Here is a 7,379-nt window from a genome sequence, read left to right as displayed (position 1 = left end):
ATGCTGTTCATTGACTTTAGTTCAGCATTCAACACGATAGTACCTCTCACCTTGGTCACAAAGATGAAGGCCTTAGGACTAAACACCACCCTGTGTCACTGGATATTTGATTTCCTCACCAACCGTTCACAAGTGGTTAGAGTGGGGGGTCTGACATCTGACTCATTAACCATCAGCACTGGTGCTCCCCAAGGCTGTGTTTTGAGTCCACTGCTGTACAACATCTACACACATGCCTGCAAAGCCAACAGTAGTCATACCTCCATCATCAAGTTTGCAGATGACACAGTGATCTTGGGCCTGATTAGTAACAACAATGAACAGCTCTACTTGGATCAGGTTGATGAGGTGGCACAGTGGTGTCAATCTAACAGCTTGACACTGAATATCAATAAAACCAAGGAAATGGTAGTGGATTACAGAAGGCAGCAGCAGAACTACAGTCACACCCCACTAATGATCAGCGGGCCACCTGTAGAGAGAGTCACAAGTTTTAAATACCTTGGTGTCCACATTACTGAAGACCTAACATGGACTGTTAACACTCAATATGTTCTGAAGAAGTCCAAACAACGACTCTACTTCCTTCGTCAGCTAAGGAAATTCAAAGTTTCTACATCCATCATGAAGGCCTTCTACACTTCAGCGGTTGAGAGTGTTCTAACTGGTAGCATCATCACCTGGTGGGAACTCCACAGTTAGAGATTGTAGTACTCTGCAGAGAGTAGTGCGCTCAGCTGAACGTACTATAAGAACTCAACTCCCTGCTCTACAAGATATCTATTCCAGAAGAGTACTCCTAAGAGCCCAAAAGATTCTGAAGGACTTTTCTCATCCTAACAATGGATTATTCCTACCGTTGAAATCAAGAAGACGCCTATGTAGTCACAAAGCCAGAACTGAGAGACTCAGGAGAAGTTTTTATCCCCAGGCCATCCGAACTCTGAACTCACACTATACTGACTTTGCACACATTCACTCTTCAGCACCTTCAGCATGTCCTTGATTGCCTAGCCTTTCTGCCCCCACCCCCATCCCCAACACACACAAAAAAAACACACACACTTACATCATCACTGTCATCACCTCACATACATACAGCACACTGCTTGCTACAGTAAGCCTCCTCTACTTGCTGCACACTGCCCCCCCCCCTCCCTACATACACAGCACATTGTCTTCAGGATCTCCTCCAACACACATCCTCTACATACTTACAGCACACTGCCCCCACCTACCCACACGCACACTACACACACAGTCACTGCTACACTCCCCTCCCGCCCACACACACATCTTCATCACTCACATACATCATACATACAGTACTCTGCTTGCAATAGTAAGTCCCTTCACCCCCCCCCCCCCCAATACACAGCACATTGTCTCATGAGGAAGCTTCTCCAACACACATATTGCACACTGCCCTCTCCCCACATACACAGCACACTATCCCATCTCCCCTGTCATCCCCCCAACACACACACCAAGACCCCGGGCAGTTGGGTTAGCCCCTTGAGCCGTGGATCTGCCCAAGGTTTCTTCTTTGGTAAGGGAGTTTTTCCTTGCCCCTGTTGCTCTTGGGTGCTCCTTGTTGGTGCCCCCCCCCTCCCCCAATTCCAATCCTCCCCCACCTTTCTTATGCAGCCCTTGCCACTTAATCTACTAAACCCCTCTTCTACTGCACTTTTTACCCCACCCACTTTGCACAAATAGGCTGACACCAGACATAATTTCACTGCATTTCTTACTTCCAGTAACTATATGCATGTGACAATAAACTTCCTTGTATCCTTGTTTCCTTGTATCATTCCTGCATTTATGGCCTAGTACACATTTAAGGGCAATATGGCAGAGATTTGAAACTGCCATATTATGCCATGATTGGAACTGATACCTAAATAAAGGAAACGGAAAGATTTACGTCTTTCATATTCCTCCGCAAGAATTCCGTTCGCTTATTGCAATGGAATTTCATTGAAAGGGAAAATAAGCTAGTCGTTGCCACCTGAAACTGTCAAGTTCTATCTGTGTGGCGAACTATTTATTTTGTCAGCGGAAGACAAAATTACGGAGCCCGGGAGAGCTCACTTTAAGTGATATTTTTTCTGGTCGTGATCATAGACATAATATACATAGACGCCGCATTGGCTGCTGGAAACAAGAAATGCGGCCGCCATCTTGGACCGGTCATACTCCTCGTTGCGTTGCAGCAGAAGACACAAGATGACAGCACTGTGCAGCATGTTCCTTCTCAAATCGGCGGACCATACTCGATGGATTTACTTTTCACAAGTAAGATTTAACATAACCGTACTATTGGTTGTATTTTGTGAATAGAATATTACCAGAGAGCTGAGAAGGAGCAATCTTTGATATTACTGTATGAAAATCGTAGCCATCTAGCTAGGCTATGTTTACTCGGTGTTCACTGAATGTATGAACTGAGACTTGATAAGTCATATTCCATAACACTGACTTAGATTACAACTGACACAAGAAGGCTATTGTAGAAATAAATCATACTAGATTTGGCCGGCGAATTTTACACAAGTGGCACAGACTAGCCTATTGGGCAATCGCTAGCTGCTACTTGTAGCCTAAGTGTTGGTGGTAGCCTCACTATTTCCTGAATAAAGTAACTTTTCAATAGCTCAACTTCTTTATTTATCAAGTAGCTTAGCCAGACAAGCTACACTTTTCTTGTCATGTGAAATTAGCACAATTTAAAGTAGCTTCCTATGTAGTGAACTAGCCTACTGCTGTGTTTGTGTTAGGCTACTAATACATTTGACTGGGTGGTAGTGGGTGTAGTGTTTTATTCATGGCAGAGTAACTGATAGTTTAGCTCACTAAAATTTCGAAGTAGCTTGCCCAACACTGTATTATTCACATGTCATTTACCCTAACAAGAATAAGATGCCTCTCGAATTCCCTTTCATTCATTTATTTATTATTTTGTATCTCTCTAGAACAACTGCCTTGTTCAAGAAGACTGTGAATGAACTGAACTGTCTCCTCACACCCCTGGAACTGAGGAAGGTGCAGCTCTTCATTGCAGTACTGCAGGGCATCTGCTACACTGTGACTGAATGTTTGATTTATGAGCTCCACCTTCATCACCTGCATTCGCCACTCTGTGTCCCATTTTCCCATCGTCTGGTTGACTCAGTCCTCTTTTATGGAGTTTACCCAGTTTACTATGCCATCTTATTTGCCCACCTGCTGTCTGAAGCACTTTTGTTCTCAGCCAAAGTGTACCCAAGCAATTTTAGCAATGTGGGAACATACAAAATGACATGCACCAGTTGTCGAAATCATAGAACCAACTGCATGACGGTAACTCTGTCTCACTGAGCCTGTGAAGACACTCCCTGATTCTTTACTGATTGCAATGAACGGGTTGATCTTAGCAGTTTCTAAAATGTTTCTTAATTCCTTTTTATTTAATCTCTTCATTGGGGCTGGAACCTTTCTGTGAACTGTAAATAACAGATGCTGTTGATGAACCCATTGACACTGTACAAGTGACAAGTCACCTTTTTGTCTTGAATTGATGAACTGTTACACTTACTATGCCAAACCAATGTCTGATTTTTAAGGATCAGAAACAAACCTACAAACTTGCACTTTACAATATTTATGGAACTTGTCTAACAAATGCTGTTGATATTGAACCCAGTTACTCCATTTCCTTTATGCCACACCAATGTCTGTTCATCACTTTATTTTTGATGGCACTGAACTGAAAATGTTAATGGATTTTTTTCTGTAAATTTAACTCATTAAAACTTGTATCAAACCAGTTTTTGTCTATGCTGTCAAACGTGGATTAGTTATGTTCCCAGTTTTTATATTGGATGTCATCACTTTATAATATATCATATATCAGAATATTCTATTACTGTTAAGCCCACTATGAATATACACACAACCATGTTTCCTGTATCATACAGCTTTTCTACTGGGAGGTTTACAACTTATTCTGAGTCAATTTACCCAAGTTTGTCACTAAACCACATAGGCCTAATTGGAATACCCCTCAGATGTCTGAATGGCACTGATCTCACTTAAATGTTTATGGAACCTTTCTGTGGACTGTGAATAATGCTGTTGATGGAACTTTTCTGTCAACTGTGAAATATATTTAACTCATTAAACTTGTATCAAACTAGTTTTGTCTATGCTGTCAAACATGGATTATGTTCCCAGTTTTGATATCGGACGTCAGGTCACTTTATCATATATCAGAATATTCTATTACTGTTAAACCCACTATGAATATTAAAATACGCTAAATCATGTGTCCTGTATCATAGCTACATGTATGACCTTTGCAGCAAAAAAAAACGCGTGAGAATCTGTTCGGTATTCAGTGAGATATGATTAATTAAGTGCGCTGACAGCTCATCTCACCGGCCAAACAGATTACACTGAGTGGAGTGGATGACCGGTCCAAGATGGCGGCTCCAAATCTCGTCAGCGCTAGTAAGGAGTAGCGGTCGATGCGGCGTCTATGTATATTATGTCTATGGTCGTGATAATTTGTGAGCACGTTTTCCTTTAATTAAGCCCTCGAATTAATAAAACGTGAGCACGTTTTCCTTTAATTGAGCCCTCGAATTAATACAACGTGACCCCGTTGTAGGCCTAAATTGAGCTCTCGAAATATGTATTTCGTGCTCACATTTAGTAATTCCCGACATTTTCTCACTGCTCGCTGTGCTGTGGTGGCAACTTCATGTTAATTACATTGACATGGACTGGGCCTACAGCTGTCTGTAACAGTTCATATTGGTAATGTGATGATAACCGTAAGCAGCTAATTAAAGACTTTAGGTGGTCATGTTTTATAGCGGACTTCTACTCTTTGTAGCAGGGGCACTGTGGTGTCAACCGCCAGCTATGGAGACCCATAATGGGGAGATTCTATAGGCTACAAAGGCTATACTCGCGGGCTCTGTTGTAGCCTAATGACTGGTTTCCACTATCTCCTGGATTGTTGACTTAACTGTGAGGTCTAGAAGTCAATCGAAGCACATCACAGCGACAAGCTCCCAAACAATTACAACACGTAGACCTACTGTTGGTACAAATAGGCTACTGCGTATTAGTAGTATCGCCTAATACCCACCCAATACAATAAGGTTCCCTCTAGCGCCCGATGGGCCTCACCATAAAACCCACGCGCACACCAATGATGCACACAACGAGGTAAGCTTTGATACGGACTATGAAACGGGAGACATAAACAGTGTAGTTCACGATGCTCAGCTTCTCAGGCTATGTAGCCCAGCTCACACCGTTCGCGATAAACACCACACGTCGGGGTTCTGTTCTCCCTGTCGGGACCTATTTTCTGATAATTACCGGCGGACAATACATTATCCCTTACGTAAGCCTAAACCACACTAAATGTGCTCTCAGTATAGCCTACTGTGTCAGCTTGCCTATTAGCATACAAACAAAGCCACACCCACTCAAGCTGTTTACTATCCTCTCCAACTGTATAGCACACACACAGCCTAAGGCATGTTTTAGAGCAGTGCATACGTCCCTAAGACGACAAATGCTCATAGCCAGTGGGCAAGGACATAATGGGGCAGCAGCATGCACGGAGCAGAGCGCACAAAAACACACAGAAGCGGATGCATGCAGGTGACAGGATGCAAAGGAGGATGTCATGTGTCTCCTACACACTGAGATAGAAGTTACAGAGGTGAGGAAAGATGAGAGAAACAGCTAATGGTCACATGAGGAGAAATAAAGTACAGTTTGCGAATGTAAATATTTGGGCACGGAATATCATGACTACAGGCAAATAGAAAAATGGTCCTCTGGTAAGGTAAACACAGTAAAGTCTTTACTTACAGAAACAAGGAAACACACAAACCGGGTCAATGGGCTATTCCAGTGCCAAAAAGAGAGAACACGGCCAAGCAAATAATTTTTGTTTTATAAAAATATATTTGTTTTATGATGTAACCTTTGCAGATGATTTCTCATCTTTTGCTACTGGGAATATCCAACCGTTCCAGGTTACACAAATACGGGTCAGCTGAATGTAGGCTAGTTTACCTCCCAGTGTTAAACTCAGTGATTACGAATACTTCACAACTTGTATAGTAAAGTGACATTTGATGTAGACTTCATAAGATATTCATAAAATATTTACAAAGGCTGGAGAGATGAAATTAATGGTATCCAGGTTATCCAAATACGTAGAAAATGTAGAATACTTTCCCTGTGTACATATAGGAGCAAACAAGTCTGTGAGGTCAAGCTGCTGCAGTTTAGCATGAGTTAAGCAGGCACTGTTTATACAAACACAATACTTGTATTTACACTGTCATAAATATTGACATCAAATTAGTACCAATTAAGCATTATAATGAAATTATCTAGTTTGCATTACTGTTGTGGAGTTAAAATCAGGACACATCAAACAGGTTTAAGCCTATGTGTTTATGAATGGAAAGGGGAAGCAGATTATGCGGAAACAAACAAAAAGGTTTTCCCGCCCCTGGGCCATGTTCTTCGGAATTTATAAACTACAACTAGTGTACAGTTCCAGTACAGTTTACAGTATGTGGGTGATAATGTAAGTGACATTAATCTAACCTATATCCAATATCCCTGCTTCATGAACTAGCCAAGGTCACAAAAACAAGCATCAATATTGACAGGTGCATTGTCTTTTGGTTAGACATATAAGTATAGTATAAGTATATATATACTCTTTTGATCCCATGAGGGAAATTTGCTCTTTTTATCCCAATCCGTGAATTAGTGAGAACACAAACAACACACAGTGAGGTGCCTGTGAGCTTCCTGCTACAGCGGCACTCGGGGAGCAGTGAGGGGTTAGGTGCCTTGCTCAAGAGCACTTCAGCCGTGGATGTGGGCATGGGAGAGCAGTGCTCAACCACTTCCCCTGCCCACACTATTCCTACTGGTCAGGGATTGAACCGGCAACCCTTCGGTTACAAGCCCGAAGCCCTAACCAGTAGGCCACGGCTGCCCCTGATTTAACGAATCACAGTGATTCTATTAAGAAAATAAACAATGTGCACTCGTGCAGGTGTGTCTTAAAAACCCAGGCTTGAGCAGGATCCCAGATCAAAAGATGATTTCAAATAGGGATCCTTAGAGGGCTTTTGATGAAGCAGAGCAGAGGCGGTATAGGCTACCGGTAAAATGTCCACCGTGGCCAAGTTATCACTCCTGCCTTCTTCAGTAGGAGGGCAATGAACCAGTGCTGGGAACACATTCGTTGGTCTCCACAGGGGGCAATCGGCAGTGCTGTGATTGCACCCCATTACAAAAGGGCACAATCACACAGGTGGTGTGTGTGTGAGTGTGTTTTGTATGAGTGTGTG

This window comes from Alosa sapidissima, chromosome 2, assembly GCF_018492685.1.
Source record: "Alosa sapidissima isolate fAloSap1 chromosome 2, fAloSap1.pri, whole genome shotgun sequence".
NCBI lineage: Eukaryota > Metazoa > Chordata > Actinopteri > Clupeiformes > Clupeidae > Alosa > Alosa sapidissima.
This window is presented reverse-complemented; position numbering follows the sequence as displayed.